Below are 20,047 nucleotides of genomic sequence, written 5' to 3' on the forward strand. Positions count from 1 at the left end.
ACAATCCCCTCATCCCAGGAAGCAATCGAGTGACACTTTGATACACTTCCTTCAAGGCAAGTATATCCTTCCTTAGGTAAGGGGAACCAAAACTGTACACAGTGCTCCAGGTGTGATCTCACCAAGGCTCTGTCTAATTGCAGTCAAACTTCTTTATTCTTATAAAAACTCTTCACAATGTTGAACACAACTATTAACTGCCCCATTAACATCTCTGCTCTAAGAACAAGGACCCCAGCTTCACGCACCCCAGACCCCTATTCTTTCCACATTAGCTGAATTCCTGCATCTCTGATACATTCCAGTAAATCTCCTCTGCGCCCTCTCCAAGGCCTTGCCATTCCTGCTAAAGTGTGGAACATGGAATTAGAAACAATGCTCTAGCCGAGGCCTATAACCAGTGAGATTTATAAAGGTTCAGCCTCAATTCCTTGTCTGTGTCCCGTACTCCCATTTCTGGTTTCTGACTCAATGTCGGCTCTGAGCTGTTGAAACTGCCTGAAGAAACATTTCCACCCAACAAAGCGCTCGGAATGTGAGAAGGGACAAAGTGAGTGACCAAGTACATCAACTCCAAGTAAAACTCCACCATGTAGTGAAAACACTCGAAACACAACGGCTCTTTTAAGAGCCACCCACAATCTCTCTGAAAAAGCTGCACCAACATCTCTCCAGAATTGGTTTATTTAATTGGTTTTAATGCTCAGTAACTCTCTGGAACTTTCTCACTGTCTTTGTGTTTTCTGTTTCAATCTGGTATGGAGATTCTGGGAAGATGAGTTTCACTGCCTGGGAGGATCTTTGTGGTTTTCCTGCAGAAACACAAAACAAAGTCTCTTTTCAGAGTCAGCCACCGCCTCATAGGGACAGCAGTGACATGGGAACGGGAGCTGGGGTGTGTTTTATGCCGGTAATATCAGTTAATGACTTATGTTGTGCTCTCGTTATATTCCAATCTCTGAATTGAGCCTTTCCACCGCACCAGGGTTATGGGGAGAGTTTTCATCGTTTCTTTTCCAAACGTACAGACGATGTTATAAAGTTGCTGATTTCCCAGATGGCGGAGTCTCCCCTCACAGTGAAAAGTAACATCGCACCTTCACATCTGCCCATTGTTTTATAATTGAATAATTAGTCAAATGGAATTATTTGTGATGTTATTTACCCCGAGAGTGTGTTTCCTGCAGTGAAACTGATCAGTTTCAGCTCAGTCATTCAGGGACCTGGATTTCCTGCAGTTTGAGCCCGCTGCAACCCCAGCCCACTTCTGATTGGTCACGCTCTTCTCATAAAGTCAGTGACAGCACATGAGGAGGCCATTCGCCCCATTAAGTCCATGTCGGGTTTCCAATCTGTTCAGTCTCCGACTCGATCCCCAAAGCTCCACATCATCCCTTTGGGTCAAAATGACAGCGGCAGGAATCGAACCTGCAATTTTCTGATAACATCATGAAATATACTGAAATCAGACGCTTTATCCATTAGGCCACACAGCCATTAGCTCACATGAATGATTCGATTAGAGAACCTCGAAGCACAAAATACAAAAAATCATTGGTTGAACCTGTCAACCTGGCAGAATATTTGAATTTGTGAAAGCCGCCAATTTCACTGTGGAAAAGAAGTGATCTACTGGAAAAGTACATAAAAATCTATTTTCCCGTAGCGGTTTAAATAAACTTTTAAAACACAATTTTGCTTTTACCGACTCAAATTGCTGGTGCTATTTTATGAACAGCTTTATTTTGCCAATTTTTGTCAACTTCTCATCCGTAACTGACAGTAAAAGACTCCGTTCAGCAATCTTTCACACGACAAATAACTCAAACTCGGTGTGGAAGTAATAAATTACAGACTATTGGTAATTCCCCTTCACACAGGCTTCAGGGGGACAGTGAGAAGCCACTGAAATAGTTGCTTCATCCTTTTAAAAGGTTTCCATTCTGTCCTGTTACTGACATGTTGGAATCAGATTTGTATTACACAAGTTATTTCTGTGAAAACAAAATCCTCAACGGACCAGCTGGGAATCTGGGAATCACTGTAGTAAAATAAAAGGCTTTTCATTGAGAAGACGGGACCTTCTCACCAGCAGCCGGGTTACATTCCCCTCACATCCTTACACAGTGAGCTGCTCTTTCCCTCGAGAAATAGACAGCAGCAGTTGGAAGTTCAGTAAAAGGATCGGTTCATTGAGACAAGTTTCAGACTGACAGGTGGTGCTGAATATTAATACAAGAAGGTCCTGGAATGGGAAACAAGTGTCCAGAGTGGGGTCTGAAATCAGGACAGGGAAATGGCCAGCACTGACACAGATCATTTCATTATTACATTGATAACTGACTGTCTATGAGGAGAAGCGAGTTAAACACATGATGGTGAAAGGAATGGAAGATGACGATGGTTGTTCTAGATGAAGAGGGATAGACAGAGGTGTGGGTACAGCAGACTTCAGACAGTAATCAGCCCTTTCAGATACTGTGGGTCGATCTGAAAAGAGCCTTTGGGTATTTGATAAAATCCTGGCAGATTGACTTGGTTTTGGTGCCCGGAGCGCTGGTTTTCTTGGGCAGCAACACGGCCTGGATATTCGGCAGCACCCAGCCCTCAGTGTCCTGGAATCAAAAGCAAGTGTCCAGAGTGGGACCTGAAATCAGGACAGGGGAAAAAAGCTCATTGTTTAAAAACCCTCAAATAGCTACCTTGTAATTGGTCAGGTTACTAATGTTTTAGTTAGTGTAATTTATGAATAATTATTAATTAGAATGTGCTGTTTGGACAGAGTGTAAAGCTGTGAGGTGATGTGTGAGGGACTTCACTGACCAGGGGAAGGAGGTGCTCTTTGGTCTCTCTTTTCTTTTCTGCCTTTTCAGCCTCCATGGTACAGGGGAAGAAGCTGATCGGTGAGTAACTGGTAAATTATTCTACTTCTTACACTTATTACACGAGCAATAATGAGTTTGTAAAGCTAAGTAATGGCAGGGCAGCTCGAAAAGTAAAAGTTCGAAATTGGGGGAAGGCACATTTTACAAAACTGAGAGGTGATTTGGTGGATGTGGACTGGATACAACTACTTGAAGGAAACCCCAAAGATGTTTTATCAGTCCATTAAGAGCAAGAGTATAACTAAGGAAAGGGTATGGCCTATCAGAGATGTACAAGGGAACTTCTGTGTGGATCCAAAAGATGTGGGCGGGATTCTTAATGTGTTTTGTGTCTCTGCCTTCACAAAGGAGAGGGATGATGTAGACATTGTAGTAAAAGAAGAGGAGTGTGAAATATTAGATACGATAAGCATAATGAGAGTGGAAGTACTGGAGAGTCTGACATCCTTGAAAATGAATAAATCACCAGGGCCGGATGGTTTGCATCTGAGGTTGTTAAAGGAAGCCAGGGAGGAAATAGTGGATGCGCTGAGGATCATCTTCAAATCCTCACTGGATTTGGGGGAGGTGCCGGAGGATTGGAGGTCTGCGAACGTTGTACTATTATTTAAAAAGGATGTGAGGGATAGGCCAAATAATTATAGACCGGTCAGTCTGACCTCGGTGGTGGGTAAATTATTAGATTCATTTCTGAGGGACAGGATAAACTGCCACTTAGAAAGGCATGGATTAATCAGAGATAGTCAGCATGGATTTGTTCAGGGAAGGTCATGTCTCACTAACTTGATCGAGTTTTTTGAGGAAGTAACAAGGAACATTGATGAGGATAGTGCGGTGGATGTGGTTTACATGGATTTTAGTAAGGCATTTGATAAGGTCCCACATGGCAGTCTGGTCAATAAAATGAAAGCTCATGGGATACAGGGGAATGTGGCAGGTTGGATCCACAATTGACTCAGTGGCACGAAACAAAGGATAGTTATCGACGGATGTTTTTGTGAATGGAAAGCGGTTTTTAGTGGCGTTCCACAGGGCTCAGTGTTGTGTCCCTTGCTGTTTGTGGTATATATTAATGATTTGGAATTAAATGTGGGAGCTATGATTGGGAAATTTGCTGATGACACAAAACTTGGCCGTGTAATTGATGGTGAGGAGGATAGCTGTAGACTTCAGAATGATATGAATGGATTAGTTGAGTGGGCGGAAAAATGGCAAATGGAATTCAATCTGGAGAAGTGTGAGGTAATGCATTTGGGGAGGGCAAACAAAGCAAGGGAATACACAATAAACGGGAAGATATTGAGAGGGGTAGAAGAAGTGAGAGACTCTGGAGTGCATGTCCACAGGTCCCTGAAAGTGACAGGACAGGTAGATAGAGTGGTGAAGAAGGCATATGGAATGCTTTCCTTTCTTGGTTGACAAAAGCAGGGATGTAATGCGAGAACTGTTTAAAACGGTGGTTTGGCCACAGCTGGAGTATTGCGTACAGCTCTGGTCATCACATTACAGAAAGGACATAATTGCTGTAGAGGGAGTACAGAGGAGATTTACAAGAATGATACTGTGGGTGACTCTGAAAAGAACCTTTGGGTATTTGATAAAATCCTGGCCGATTGCCTTGTTTTTGGTGCCCGGAGCACTGGTTTTCTTGAGCAGCAGCATGGCCTAGATATTAGGCAGCACCCAGCCCTGAGTGATGGTCACCCCTCCCAGCAGCTTGGTGAGCTCCTCGTCATTCTGGACGGCCAGTTGCAAGTGTCTGAGGATGTTGCGGGTCTTCTTGTTGTCCCGGGCAGCGTTGCCAGCCAGCTCGAGGATTTCAGCGGTCAGATACTCGAGCACAGCAGCCAGATAGACCGGGGCTCCGGCACCCACACGCTCAGCATAGTTGCCCTTTCTCAGGAGCCTGTGAACACGGCCCACCAGGAACTGCAGTCCAGCCCGGGAGGAGTCTGCAGTCCAGCCTTGGACCGAGCTTTCCCGCCGGTCTTTCCTCTTCCAGACTTTTCTTTTCCAAAAATATACTTGAGGACATTCCGTGCAGACCACTGCCTGATGGATTGGTGGTCAAAGGTGTTTTTCCACACAAACAGTTCCACGAAGGCACAGTCCAACTGGATGGAGCATTCCGTGGCAATGTGACCAGATCCATCCTTCGCAACACCGGGGTCAGATAGAACCTCAGCACGTAGTGACACTTGGTGTTTTCATACTGGGGCTCTCCGCACAGCTTGATGCAGCCACATACGAAGGTGGCCATCAGTTTGAGGGCGACGTTGAGTACATTTTTTCGCCTTTATCCAGAGGTTTGAACATCGTGTCCCTCCGGACCCTGTCCATTTTGCGGCTTCAGATAAAGCGGGAAATGGCTCGGGTGATCGCCACAGCGCAGGAGTGGGGTATGGGCCAGTCCTGTGCCACTAACAGCAACAACGTGAGCACCTTGCACCTGATGACCAGGTTCTTACCCATAATAGAGAGCGATCGCTGATCTCACATGCTCAGTTTCTGTTGTACCCTGGCTACTCGCTCCTCCCAGGTTTTGGTGCACGTCCTGGCCCTGACAAACCATATCCCCAGCACCTCCAGGTAGTCTGACCTGACGGTGAAGGGGTCAAAGGATCGGTTAGCCCAGTTTCCAAGGAACATGGCCTCGCTCTTGCCATGGTTAACATTGGCTCCCGAATCCAATTCGAACTGGTCGCAGATGCTCATCAGTCTGTGAATGGACAGCGGATCCGATCAGAATACAGCAACATCATCCATGTGCAGGGAGGCTTTGACCTGAGTAACTCCACTGCCTGGGATTGTCACCCCTCTACTGCTCGCATCCTTCCTAATAGACTCAGCAAAGAGTTCGATACAGCAAACACACAAGGCAGGGGAAAGATGACAGCCCTGTCTGACTCCAGATTTGATTGGAAACTTTCTGATTCCCACACAATTGTTTGGACTGTACTACTGATGTTTGTTTAGAGCAGTTTGATCCAATTGCAGATTCCCTCCCCAAACCCCATTTTGGAGAGCACGTCCATCATGTAGGTGTGCGATATCCTGTCAAAAGCCTTCTCCTGGTCCAGGCTGATGAGGCAGGTGTCCACCCTCCTGACCCGTACATCGGTGATCGTATCCCTGAGGAGCACGATACTATCAGAGATCTTCCTGCTGGGTACAGTACAGGTCTGGTCAGGGTGAATCACCAACTCCAGAGCAGACTTGACTCGACTGGCGATGACTTTGGACAGAATCTTGTAGTCTACATTAAGCAGTGAGATGGGCCGCCAATTTCTGATTTCTGCCCTCTCCCCCTTCTGCTTGTAGATGAGGGTGATGATGCCTTTCCTCATGGATTCTGACATGCTGCCCGCCAGGAGCATACTCCCATACACTTCCAGCAGGTCCGGGCCGACCCAGTACCACAGGGCCGAATACAACTCAACTGGTAAGCCGTCGCTTCCGGGAGTTTTCTTCGTCTCAAAAGACTTGATGGCCTTTGTCAGCTTGTCCAGAGTTAGCGGTTTGTCCAGATTCTCCTGCATGCTGTCATCTAAGACCTCTCTGATAGATGACAGGAAGGACTGGGAGGACGTGCTGTCCATAGACTTCACGTCTTACAGCCCAGCATTCAAGGATTTGCTAATCCTTAGTATGTCGGACTGCGAAGATGTGACCGAGCCATCCTCTTCCTTCAGGCTGCTGATCACAGAGCTCTCTCTGTGTACCTTTTGGAAGAAGAAACGTGAGCACATCTCATCCTGCTCAATGGAGCGGACTCTGGACTGGAAGATGATCTTGGAGGCCTCCGTGGCAAAGAGCGAGGCCTGCTGGCTCTTCACCTCTTGGAAGTCCTCCTTGACCTCGACCCCCATCGACTGCAGCCAGAGCAGATTTTGCATTCTTTTCTGGAGTTGGGACATTTCCCTCTGTCTCTCTCACCCTCTGAACACGTTTGCAGATAACGAACCTCTTGATGTTCTCCTTGATCACTTCCCACCAGTTCAGCGGATACTCAAAGAGGGTCTCACTGTTCTCCAACTTTTTCAATCTCTTTTGAGTTCCTCAATGTTCTCTGGGGTTAGCACTGTAGCATTGAGCTTCCATGTCTCCCTGCCAACCCGCTGGTCATCCTGTAAGTGACAGTCAACCAGTAAGAGGCAGTGGTCGGAGAAGAACACCGGCTTGACGTCGGTGGATCTGACCGTGAAAGCAGGGGACACATACAGGAAGTCAATCCTGGAACGGGCAGACCCGTCCGATCTTGACCAGGTGTATCTGCGCTGCTCTCTGTCTGCAGGTTTGCTGAAGACATTGTGCAGTTTGGCATTTTATACTGTTTCCTTTAAGAACCTGGGCGTAGCGTCCAGTTTTCTGTCGTCACTGCCAGATCGTCCAGCTGCATCAATGATGCAGTTGAAGTCATCACCAAGAATGACCGGCCTGAATGTCGCCAGCAGCAGTGGGAGCTGCTGGAGGATGGTCAGCCACTCGCTGTATTGGACCGGGGCAAACACGTTGCTTAAATGGAGCAGAGCATTGTTGGACATTACATCTGCTACGAGAAGGCGACCGCCCACCAGCATTTTAACTTCAGAGATGGTTAAGTTGCCTTCCCGCAGCAGAATCCCCAGGCCGCAGCAACAGGAATCATTTCCCCTGGACCAGATCGATGTCCCATGGGATCACCATCGTGACCATTACCTGTAAGTGCTGCGGTGCAGGATTCCACACTCCTGATGAAACAGTACGCTGGCTTTGACCTTTGCTAAGTCATCCAAGGTTGAAACACATCACGTGGTGGATTTAACACAATGCATGTTAATCGAAGCAATCTTTATATCCACTATAAAGTTGGGTGTTGCTTACCACACCAGGTGTCCTTGCTAGTCCCAGTCCTTGAGTATGTTCCTGCATACCCACAGTGTACGCAAGCTGTTTCACATTCGTTGAGCCCAGAAACCCCTCATGGTTATTCATGAAGGTTTTGTTCCACTGGGGTGACATCGGCGGGTGGGGGAGCGGGTCTTGTAGGCAGCAAGGTTTGAGTTGTCCTCTGCTGTTGGTGTCTTTCCCCTCGGTCCCTCCTCGAAGACATCACTGTTCCTGACTTCCCGGAGCTGAAGCTGGAGTGCGCAGGACACTTCGCTGCTCTCGGTCTCCCGGAGCTGGGGTGCACTGAGCATCTCCTGGGGTTCCATGCTTTTGGTTTGGGGTGCGCTGGGCGTGTCACAGCTTCCAGTGCCCCAGAGCTGGGGGGCTTTATCTTCCAGCTCCTTTGAGTTCTGCTGCTTCTTTTGGAAGTGCCATCGTTCCGGCCCTTCATCGTCCAGTGAGGAGGAGCTGCTGTGGTCTGTCTCAGACGGTAGCCTCGTCTTGCCACTGGTTTGGGTGGTGACCTGTTCTTTATTTGGAGCTTTTTTCTTTGTGGTCTTCCTTTGTACCACCTGCCACTGAGCTGTTTGTCCATCTGCTGCCTCCTCCTCCATTAATTCTGTCTGTGGAAGAGAAGTTTCCAGGCACGGAGTAGGTGTTGGGTCGCTGGTTGCAGCTGCCTCCCCTTTCTTCTCTTTCTCAGATAGACTTTCATCGCTGTGGGGAGGATTGCTTGTTTCCCTCCCAGCACCAGACGTGTTCACCATTCCTTAACCCAGCCTTTCCTTGGTCCTTGCTGCCTGAGCATAACTGAGGCAGCGTTTGGGCAGGTTCTGTAGAGGTGGCCTGCCCCACCTCATAGGTTGCAGTACTTACAATGTTTACAGTCCTTGGTCTGATGGCCTTCCTTCTTGCAGTTCTTGCAGACGACTGTGTTGCAGTTAGCTGCCACGTGACCAGATTTGCCGCAGGTACAACAAACTCTGGGCTGCTCCGCATCGACCATGAAGCCTCGACTTCCCCCGAAAGCGAAGCTGGAGGGAGGACGGATGATGGCTCCGTTGGCATCGACCTTCAAGGTCACCTTGACCTGCCGCTAGCTGGTCCAGTTCCCAAATGGGTCCTTGACATCAGTGCTGCCGCCGGCCACCTCAGCATACCTGGTGAGGAAGGTGAGTTCATCCACGACAGGAACATGGAGGTTGTAGAGATGGCTTCTCACCACCCGGTCACGTTGCGCTGGCAGTGTGAAGAGTAGCTCCATTGTGAGGATCGACAGCGGCGCCTGGTTTCCCTTCTCCTTGAACACCTTCAGGAACTTGATGCATCCGCAACGTACTTGGACGTCACGTCAAAATATCCACTGCTGGGGAAGTCCTGCAGGCCGAAGGTGTTCACAGCTTGGAATCCACAGCAATCAATAAGGATTTTCTTAATGAAGAAGTTACGATCAACCGGTGCATCTCCATCATTATCCTTCACTACCACCCGAACGGTGTTACACACTCCCTGGCCTGAAGTTGCAGAATTGGTTTCAGCCATTTTACTCAAAAACTTACCTGAGACAGGATCATGGTCTCTCCCCTGCTCCTCTTCCAGACATTTCCACAATCTCACAAATACTTTCACAAAGAGTGAGGAATTCCTCCTGCACTTCCCTGCTTTACCTTCTGGAGGAATACAGTCCGGCTACTTCTGATTGGTTACTGTCTGCTGAATCTCATTGGCTGGTTCCTGTCACCAATCAGGTAGCTGCTATTTCGCCGATCATCAAAGAGCAATGAGAAAACGGGGCGCAGATTGACAGCGGCAAATTGTCAGAGCTGAAACCCATTCACAAATTTGAAAAGCCCGCCAAAATATTTGTGAAACAAGAAACAGCTGAAATATAATAAATAATATCGTCTAAAGAGTAAAATGTATTTTACTCTCTCCTTCTATTGTGTTTCTCCTCATTGTCCGTCACAGATACCAGACTTACTTTCCTTCCGGGAGTGGAGCAGAGAGGAGTGGACCTGAGGGGAGAACGCCGAGAGCGGAGCCGATAAATTGAGCCCGAGGATCGTGGCCCAGTCACTCACCTTCCGGGAGAGGAGCAGACCTGTGGGGAGAACGCCGAGAGCGGAGCCGATAAATTGAGCCTGAGGATCGCTGCCCAGTCACTCACCTTCCGGGAGAGGAGCGGAGAGCAGTCCAGGCACGCCGGAGTTTGAAAACAAAGTGAGCAGTCATGTCACAGGAAGGCTGCAAGGTGATTGGTTGGTGAGTATCTTCTGTTAGGGAGTTACTCTAAATAGCTGGGTCAGTAACTAAAAGTAAAGGGAAAGGTCTACAGTTTTTTCAATAAAGGAGGTCGTGTTTTTTGGGGGAGAATCAAGGTCCCTAGTGTAAATAATTTAATTTGTGGGTAGGTTAAGGGGATAAATTAAGGGTAAGTCATGGCAGGGCAGTTCGGCAATGTGGAGTGATCCTCCTGTGCAATGTGGGAAGTCAGGGACACTTCCAGTGTCCAGGGCGAACACGTGTGCAGGAAGTGTCTCCAGCTGCAGCTACTCGAAATCCACGTTTCGGATCTGGAGCGGCGGCTGGAGATACTGTGGAGCATCCGCGAGGCTGAGATAATCGTGGATAGCACGTATAGGGAGGTGGTCACACCGCAGGTAAAAACTGCTCAGGTAGGAAGGGAATGGGTGACCACCAGGCAGAGTAGAAGAACTAGGCAGGTAGTGAAGGAGTCCCCTGGATCCATCTCGCTTTCTAACAGATTTTCTACTTTGAATACAGTTGGAGGAGATAGCTTCTCAGGGGAATGCAGCAAGAACCAAGTCTGTGGCACCACAGGTGGATCAGCTCACAGGAGGGGCGGAAAAGGAGTAGAAGATCTATAGTGATAGGGGATTCCATCGTAAGAGGTTCAGATAGGCATTTCTGTGGCTGCAAACGTGACTCCAGGATGGTGTGTTGCCTCCTTGGTGCTCGGGTCAAGGATGTCACAGAGTGGCTGCAGGACAAGGGGGAGGGTGAACAGTCAGAGGTCATGGTACACATTGGCACCAATGACATAGGTAGAAAGAGGGATGAGGTCCTGCAACCAGAATTTAGGGAGCTAGATAGCAGATTAAAACGCAGGACCTCAAAGGTTGTAATCTCTGGATTACTCCCAATGTCACATGATAATAACTATAGGAATAAGAGGGTAGAGCAGATGAATGCATGGCTGAGGATATGGTGCAGGAGGGAGGGCCTTAGTTTCCTCGACCACTGGGTCTGTTTCTGGCAAAGGTGGGACCTACCTGTACAAGTTGGACGGGTTGCACCTGAACTGGAACGGGACCAACATACTTGCTGAGAGGTTTGCTAGAGTTGTTTTGGGGGGTAGGGGGGGGGGGGGGTTTAAACTAATTTGGCAGGTGGGGTCGGATACAGAGTGAAGGTACAGTAGGGGGTTAAACACAGTCAAATTTAAAAGAGAAACTGAGTCAGTCTGGAAGGCAGAGCAAATATAGACCTGTTTCGGCACAAGTGAAAAATGCAAGTCTGGATTGCATCTATTTTAATGCAAGGAGTCTTACTAATAAGGCAGATGAATTGAGGGCGATGATTAGCACATGGGATTATGATCTTATTCCTATCACAGATACATGGTTGAGGGAGCGGCTGGACTGGCAGCTCAGTATTCCAGGGTACAGAATCTACAGGCAAGACAGGTGAGGGGGTAAAAGAGGAGGTGGCATTGCACTGTTGATCAAGGAGTCCAATTACTGCAGTAAGGAAGGATGATATCTTAGAAATTCCTCAAATGAGGCCATTTGGGTAGAACTTAAAAACAAAAAGGGGACAATCACTTGGCTGGGAGTGTACTACAGGCCTCTAAACAGACAGGAAGAGATAGAGGAGAAAATATGTAGGCAAATCTCAGAGAGGTGGAAGAATCTTCTTCTTCTTTGGCCTCCTTGTCTCGAGAGACAATGGGCAAGCACCTGGAGGTGGTCAGTGGTTTGTGAAGCAGCGCCTGGAGTGGCTATGAAGGCCAATTCTAGAGTGATAGACTCTTCCACAGGTGCTGCAGATAAAATTGGTTGTCACGGCTGTCACACAGTTGGCTCTCCCCTTGCGCTTCTGTCTTTTTTCCTGCCAACTGTGAAGTCTCTTCGACTCGCCACACTTTAGCCCCACCTTTATGGCTGCCCGCCAGCTCTGGCGATCACTGGCAACTGACTCCCACGACTTGTGATCAATGTCACAGGACTTCATATCGCGTTTGCAGACGTCTTTTAAGCGGAGACATGGACGGCCGGTGGGTCTGATACCAGTGATGAGCTCGCTGTACAATGTGTCCTTGGGGATCCTGCCATCTTCCATGTGGCTCACATGGCCAAGCCATCTCAAGTGCCACTGGCTCAGTAGGGTGTATATGCTGGGGATGTGTTGGAGATACGGTCCAGCCACCTGATGCCAAGGATTCTTCGGAGGCTGCGAAGATGGAATGGATTGAGACGTCGCTCTTGGCTGACATACGTTGTCCAGGCCTCGCTGCCGGAGAGCAAGGTACTGAGGACACAGGCTTGATACACTTGGACTTTTGTGTTCCGTGTCAGTGCGCCATTTTCCCACACTCTCTTGGCCAGTCTGGACATAGCAGTGGAAGCCTTTCCCATGCACTTGTTGATTTCTGCATCGAGAGACAGGTTACTGGTGATAGTTGAGCCTAGGTAGGTGAACTCTTGAACCACTTCCAGAGCGTGGTCACCGATATTGATGGATGGAGCATTTCTGACGTCCTGTCCCATGATGTTATTTTTCTTGAGGCTGATGGTTGGGCAATACTCGTTGCAGGCAGCCGCAAACCTGTCGATGAGACTCTGCAGGCACTCTTCAGTGTGAGATGTTAAAGCAGCATCGTCAGCAAAGAGGAGTTCCCTGATAAGGACTTTCCGTACTTTGGTCTTCGCTTTTAGACGGGCAACCTGCCATCTGATTTTGTGTGGAGGAAAATTCCTTCTTCTGAAGGGTTGAACGTATGTGAGAGCAGCAGCGAGAAGGAGATCCCAAACAATGTAGGTGCGAGAACACAGCCCTGTTTCATGCCACTCAGGATAGGAAAGGGCTGTGATGAGGTGCTGTTATGCTAAATTGTGCCTTTCATATTGTCATGGAATGAGGTGATGATACTTAGTAGCTTTGGTGGACATCCAATCTTTTCTAGTAGTCTGAAGAGGCCATGTCTGCTGACGAGGTCAAAGGATTTGGTGAGATCTATGAAAGCAACATTGAGGGGCATCTGTAGTTCACGACATTTCTCCTGTAGCTGGTAAAGGGAGAACAGCATGTCAATGTTGGATCTCTCTGCTCGAAAGCTACACTGTGCCTCAGGGTAGACACGCTCAGCCAGCTTCTGGAGCCTGTTTAAAGCGACTCGAGTGAAGACTTTCCCCACTATCCTGAACAGGGATATTCCACGGTAATTGTTGCAGTCACCGCGGTCATCCTTGTTCTTATGGAGGGTGATGATATTGACATCGCGCATGTCCTGTGGTACTGCTCCCTCGTCCCAGCACAGGCAAAGCAGTTTGTAGAGTGCTGGAAGTATAGCAGGATTGGCACTCTTGATTATTTCAGGGTAATGCTGTGCTTCCCAGGTGCTTTTCTGCTGGCTAGAGAATGAATGGCATCACTGAGTTCTGATTTTGTTGGCTGTACGTCCAGCTCATTCATGACTGGCAGAGACTGGGCTGCATTGAGGGCGGTCTCAGTGACAACATTTTTGCTGGAGTACAGTTCTAGGTAGTGCTCCACCCAGCAGTCCATTTATTTCCGTTGGTCTGTGATTGTGTCCCCTGATTTAGATTTGAGGGGCACGATCTTCTTGATGGTTGGCCCAAAAGCTCTCTTCATGCCATCATACATTCCTCTGATGTTTCCGGTGTCAGAGGCCAAAAGAATATGACTGCATAGGTGTTGCCAGTAGTCATTTGCACAGCGCCTGGCTGTTCTTTGTGCAGCGCTTCTGGCTGCTTTAACAGCGACGGATTTTAACTCGCTGGGGGGCTTTCTTGTAGTTCAACAGTGCAATGCGCTTAGCGGCTATGACAGGTTCCAGCTCTTCAAAGTGTGATTGAAACCAGTCTGCATTCTGCTTCACACGTTTGCCATAGGTGATCATAGCTGAGTCATAGATGGCATCTCTGTTGTGGGCCCACTTGGTCTCTGCATCCCCTGTAGAAGTGTTTTGAAGGACTTTATCAAGTGACTTTAGAAACTTACGTAACAGCTGTGGATAAGAAATTCTGCTGGTGTTGATGCGCGGGCGGCCCTTCCGCTTGGAGTGATGCAGCTTCTTTGGTTTGAGTCTAACCTTGCTGCATACCACACACTGCACACCACACACATCCTTGTCCACTCAACACAGAATTAGACTGGCAGCAAAGTAGCTTGTCTGCAGCTTGCTGTGAAATGGCATGAGACTGACATCTCTTGGTGTGAAATAGAACTTCAAGAGGGAAATTGATTGATAATAAAAAGCTCGGTGGGAATGTAAGCTGTGAGGGGGATACAAAGGGCCGGATTTTATTTGGTTCACTCCCCCCGAGATTCCGGCCCTGCTCCAATTCTGGTCTTTTGAGCATCGCTGATTTTTATCGCTCCACCGCTGGCAGCTGTGACATCAGCTGTCCAGGCCCGAAGCCTGAGATTTCCCTCCGTGAACTCTCCGCCTCTCGACCTCTCTTCCCTCCTTTAAAACACTCATGGAAGCCTACTTCTGTGACCAAGCTTTTGGCCATCTGCTCTAATACAGTCTTGTGTGGCTTGGGGTCCAAATTTGCTTTCCGACACTCCTGTGAAGTGCCATGGGACGCTGTATTACGTTAAAGGTGCTCTATAAATTTACACACAAGTTGTTGTTGTTTTTGGTCTGGAATGTATTGCCTGAGAGAATGGTGGAAGGAGACTCAATCGTAAGGTTGAAAAGGGAATTTCGATAAATAGTTGAAAGGAAATGAAAGAGCTGCCACAGGCATGATGGGCCGCCCTGGTTGTAGATGTCGTCGTCGTCATCCTTCCTTCTACATGAGATGATGGACTTGCAGAAAATCCATTGGTGATGGGATAGTTTCCCATGGTGCACTTTGTCTGATAGCTGAAGAGGTCAATCTGTGAGAGGCAGGTTCTTCCACAAGTGCCACATATGAGGTGGGATTATCAGGTGTCGCTGTTTTCCATGTTGGCACCTGCTGTCAAGCTGCTGTAGTCACTGATTGTCATGGTGACGCACACACCAGTCCAGGGGTAATATCACCATTTCCCTCTGTTGTTGGCCAGTGTCTCCCATGTGTGAAAATCGATGTTTCGGGCCTTCATGTCCTGCTTGCAGGCATCCTTGAAGTGGGGCTTTGGGCATCCAACTGGTCTTCTGTCTCTGGCGACCTCTGCATACAGAATACCCTTGGGAATGTGTCATCTTCCATCCTGCAAACGTGCCTGAGCCAGCAAAGTCACCTCTGCTTGACGAGTGCGAGCATACTCGGGAGATTTGCTTTTGAAAGCATTGTTACATTTGTGATTTTGTCCAGTGTTTATTTGCGCAGTGTCTCACTGTCTTTTGCACAACTGCCTTGGCTAATTTCAAGTCATATAATGTTCTGGCTGCTGGTTTCATGTTGTGCATCAGGTCGGTTCTGCTTTTTGCTTCAATAACAGATGTCCTCTCTGCTGAGTAGGTGGGGAAGAGACAGTTGCCCACCTCCTTCTGGAATGTGTCTTTGCAAAGCAGGTGTGGAAAGAGATGCAGTGGTTTTTGTCGAGGTTCATCCCAAGCAGCTCTGTAACACAGGAGTCTGTGCTCTACGGTCTGTTCCCAGGGACGCACACCGAGACAAACATCAACTGCTGCTGGAGGACCATCAATTCGGTGATAGACACTCTTTGGTCTGCCCTAAACTTGCTGGTCATCCAGCGCAAAAAGTTGTCCACGACCGAGTGTTGCAGACTGGCACATTCCAAGGTCCAGGACTACGTGCTGAGGGACACACTAAAGCTTGGGGTAGCCGCTGCAAAGGCCTAATGGGGAAAGACCATTGTGTAAGTTCCTCCCGCCATAGTGAACTAAGGAACTGGACCCATGGGAAACCCCTCGGGCTGTATACACCAAATATGGTTTTGCTGTAAAATGTACATGGCAGGTAAAATGGAATGGAAGGGTTGTGAGGCAACTCACTCCTCTATTAAAGAAAACTGATTTCTTTCACACTTTTTGGAATGTCATAGAGTCATGGAGAGATACAGCACTAAAACAGGCCCTTCGGCCCACCGAGTCTGTGCTGACCACCAACCACCCATTTACACTAATCCGACATTAATGCCATATTCCCTACCACATCCCCACCTTCCCTCAATTCTCCTACCACCTACCTACACTTGGGGCAATTTACAATGGCCAATTTACCTATCAACCTGCAAGTCTTTGGCTGTGGGAGGAAACCAGAGCACCCGGCGGAAACCCACGCGGTCACAGGGAGAACTTGCAAACTGCACACAGGCAGTACCCAGAACTGAACCCGGGTCGCTGGAGCTGTGAGGCTGCAGTGTTTTTTTCCAAATTTTTATGAATAAAGTATATTTTGGAAAAACAAAATTCTTAATCAACTAGGCGCAGTCGATGGGTGCACCGCCTTCACTATCTTTCACCGCCACCCTAACGGTGTTACGCATTCCCTGGCCTGGAGCTCTGGTGTTGGTTGCAGCCATTTTTACTTGACGTTTTCCTGGGACAAGTACTAAATCCTCAACTGACAGGGAAACCACCACCACGGTAGATCTCCAATCCCAAAGGGCGGAATGCCCGAAATACGGTGCTGAAACCACCTCCCACCCCCAAAAAAACACAAAAACAACACCTGCATTATCAAACGCCACTGATCACGGTCTCTCCCCTGCCAGCTAAGTCCAAGCATTGAGGTGGAGAAGTGCGTACTTGGAGCTGCGAAGAAACGAGCACCAGTGTTTATAGCAAAAAATATTTGGGAGCGGAAACACTGTCCAGCAACAGCTAGTAAATTCTATTTTTGATTCATGTAATCAGGGGTGAGTGCAAAAGCAGACCCCCAACTATCACAAATTTTGCAGTTGAGTATCCCACATTTGAAGACATCGCAGGCATCAGCAAACCCACAGTACAATAGGTTAGCTTCATCCTGGGAGAACATTTTTTTTTATTTCCAAAATATATTTTATTCATAAAAATCTGTAAAAATTACATTCCCAAACAGTTTCAAACAGCATCAAGTCAAAAAATACAAACAGTGCAAAGGTGATCAGTTTCCTTCTATACAATCATGAGTTGCCTCCCAACTCTTCCATTTCATTGTCATTATACATTTACAGCACACAGAATTTTCCCGATACAGTTCACGGGGTTTCCCATTGATCCAGCCCCTCAGTTCAGCTTGGTGGGGGGACCGAACACTGTGGTCTTTCCCCATTGAGCCTTTGCTGCGGCTGCCAAAAGCTTAAGTGCGCCCCTCAGCACGTCGTCATGGACCGTGAGCGAATCTGCAACATTCTGTCACAGACAACTCTTTGCACTGGAAGAGCAGCAAGTTTCAGGCAGACCAAACGGCATCTTTTGCTGAATTGTTAGTCCTCTAGCAGCAGTTGATGTTTGTATCAGTGTGCGTCCCTGGGAACACCCCGTAGAGCACAGACTCTTGCGTTACTGAGCTGCTTGGAATGAACCATGACAAAAACCACTACTTTTTTATCCCAAAATATAATTTATTCATAAAAATCTGTAAAAATTACATTGCCAGTTTCAAACAATACAAACATTGCAAGGGAGATCAGTTTCCTTCAATACGATCATGAGTTTCTTCCCAACCCTTCCGTTTCACAATTGTCATGTCAATTGCAGTTTTACAATTACAGCAATTGAGAATATTAACGATACAGTTCGAGGGGTTTCCCATGGATCCAGCCCCTCAGTCCAGCTTGGTGGGGGGACCTTACACTGTGGTCTTTCCCAATTGAGCCTTTGCTGCGGCTGCCCCAAGCTTTAGTGCGTCCCTCAGCACGTAGTCCTGGACCTTGGAATGTGCCAGTCTGCAACATTCGGTGGTGGACAACTCTTTGCGCTGGAAGACCAGCAAGTTTCGGGCAGATCAAAGGGCGTCTTTCACAGAATTGATATTCCTCCAGCAGCAGTTGATGTTTGTCTTGGTGTGCGTCCCTGGGAACAGCCCAAAGAGCACAGACTCCGGTATTTTTTATTTCCAAAATATACTTTATTCATAAAAATCTGTAAAAAATACTTTCCCAAACAGTTTAAAACAGCATCAAGTCAAACAATACAGACAGTGCAAAGGTGATCAGTTTCCTTCTATACAATCATGTGTCGCCTCACAACCCTTCCATTTCATTGTCATGCCATATACATTTTTACATTTACAGCACACAAAATTTCTCCGATACAGTTCGAGGGGTTTCCCATGGATCCAGCCCCTCAGTTCAGCTTGGTGGGGGGACCTTACACTGTGGTCTTTCCCCATTGAGCCTTTGCTGTGGCTGCCCCAAGCTTTAGTGCGTCCCTCAGCACGTAGTCCTGGACCTTGGAATGTGCCAGTCTGCAACATTCGGTGGTGGACAACTCTTTGCGCTGGAAGATCAGCAAGTTTCGGGCAGACCAAAGGGCGTCTTTCACCGAATTGATAGTCCTCCAGCGGCAGTTGATGTTTGTCTCGGTGTGGGTCCCTGGGAACAGCCCGTAGAGCACAGACTCCTGTGTTGCAGAGCTGCTTGGGATGAACCTCGACAAAAACCACTGCATCTCTTTCCACACCTGCTTTGCAAAGACACATTCCAGGAGGAGGTGGGCGACCGTTTCTTCCCCACCACAGCCAACGCAGGGGCACTGTGCGGAGGGGGCGAGACTTCGGGTGTGCATGAAGGATCTGACGGGGAGGGCCCTTCTCACCACCAGCCAATCTATGTCTTGGTGCTTGTTTGAAAGTTCTGGTGATGAGGCATTCCGCCAAATGACTTTGACGGTCTGCTCGGGGAACCATCCGACAGCATCCACCATCTCCTTTTCCCGAAGGGCCTTGAGGACATTCCGTGCAGACCACTGCCTGATGGACCGGTGGTCAAAGGTGTTTTCCCGCAGAAACTGCTCCACGAAGGATAGGTGGTACGGCACAGCCCAACTGTATGGAGCGTTCCACGGCAATGTGCCCAGGCGCATCCTTCGCAACACCGGGGACAGATAGAACCTCAGCACGTAGTGAAACTTGGAGTTTGCGTACTGGAGATCTACACACAGCTTGATGCAGCCGCACACAAAGCTGGTCATCAGGATGAGGGCCACGTTGGGGACATTTTTCCCGCCATTGTCCAGAGATTTGGACATCGTGTCCCTCCAGACCCGGTCCATTTTAGATCTCCAGATGAAGCGGAAAATGGCTCGGGTGACGGCCACGGCGCAGGAGTGGGGTTTAGGCCAGACCTGCGCCACGTAGAGCAACAACGTGAGCGCCTCACACCTGATGACCAGGTTCTTATCCACAATGGAGAGAGATCGCTGCGCCCACATTTTTTTTTTATTTCCAAAATATACTTTGTTCATAAAAATCTGTAAAAATTACATTGCCAAACAGTTTCCAAACAGCACCAAAAAATACAAACATTGCAAGGGAGATCAGTTTCGTTCAATACTGTCATGAGTTTCTTCCCAACCCTTCCATTTCACAATTGTCATGTCAATTACAGTTTTACATTTACAGCAATTGAGAATATTAACGATACAGTTCGAGGGGTTTCCCATTGATCCAGCCCCTCAGACCAGCTTGGTGGGGGAACCTTGCACTGTGGTCTTTCCCCATTGAGCCTTTGCTGCGGCTGCCCCAAGCTTTAGTGCGTCCCTCAGCACGTAGTCCTGGACTTTGGAATGTGCCAGTCTGCAACATTCGGTGGTGGACAACTCTTTGCGCTGGAAGACCAGCAAGTTTCGTGCAGACCAAAGGGCGTCTTTCACCGAATTGATGGTCCTCCAGCAGCAGTTGATGTTTGTCTCGGTGTGCGTCCCTGGGAACAGCCCGCAGAGCACAGACTCCTGTGCTACAGAGCTGCTTGGGATGAAACTTGACCAAAACCACTGCATCTCTTTCCACACCTGCTTTGCAAAGGCACATTCCAGGAGGAGGTGGGCGACCGTCTCTACCGCACCACAGCCAACGCGGGGGCACTGTGCGGAGGGGGCGAGACTTCGGGTGTGCATGCAGGATCTGACGGGGAGGGCCCTTCTC

The sequence above is a fragment of the Heterodontus francisci genome, unplaced genomic scaffold (assembly GCF_036365525.1).
Source record: "Heterodontus francisci isolate sHetFra1 unplaced genomic scaffold, sHetFra1.hap1 HAP1_SCAFFOLD_430, whole genome shotgun sequence".
Lineage (NCBI taxonomy): Eukaryota > Metazoa > Chordata > Chondrichthyes > Heterodontiformes > Heterodontidae > Heterodontus > Heterodontus francisci.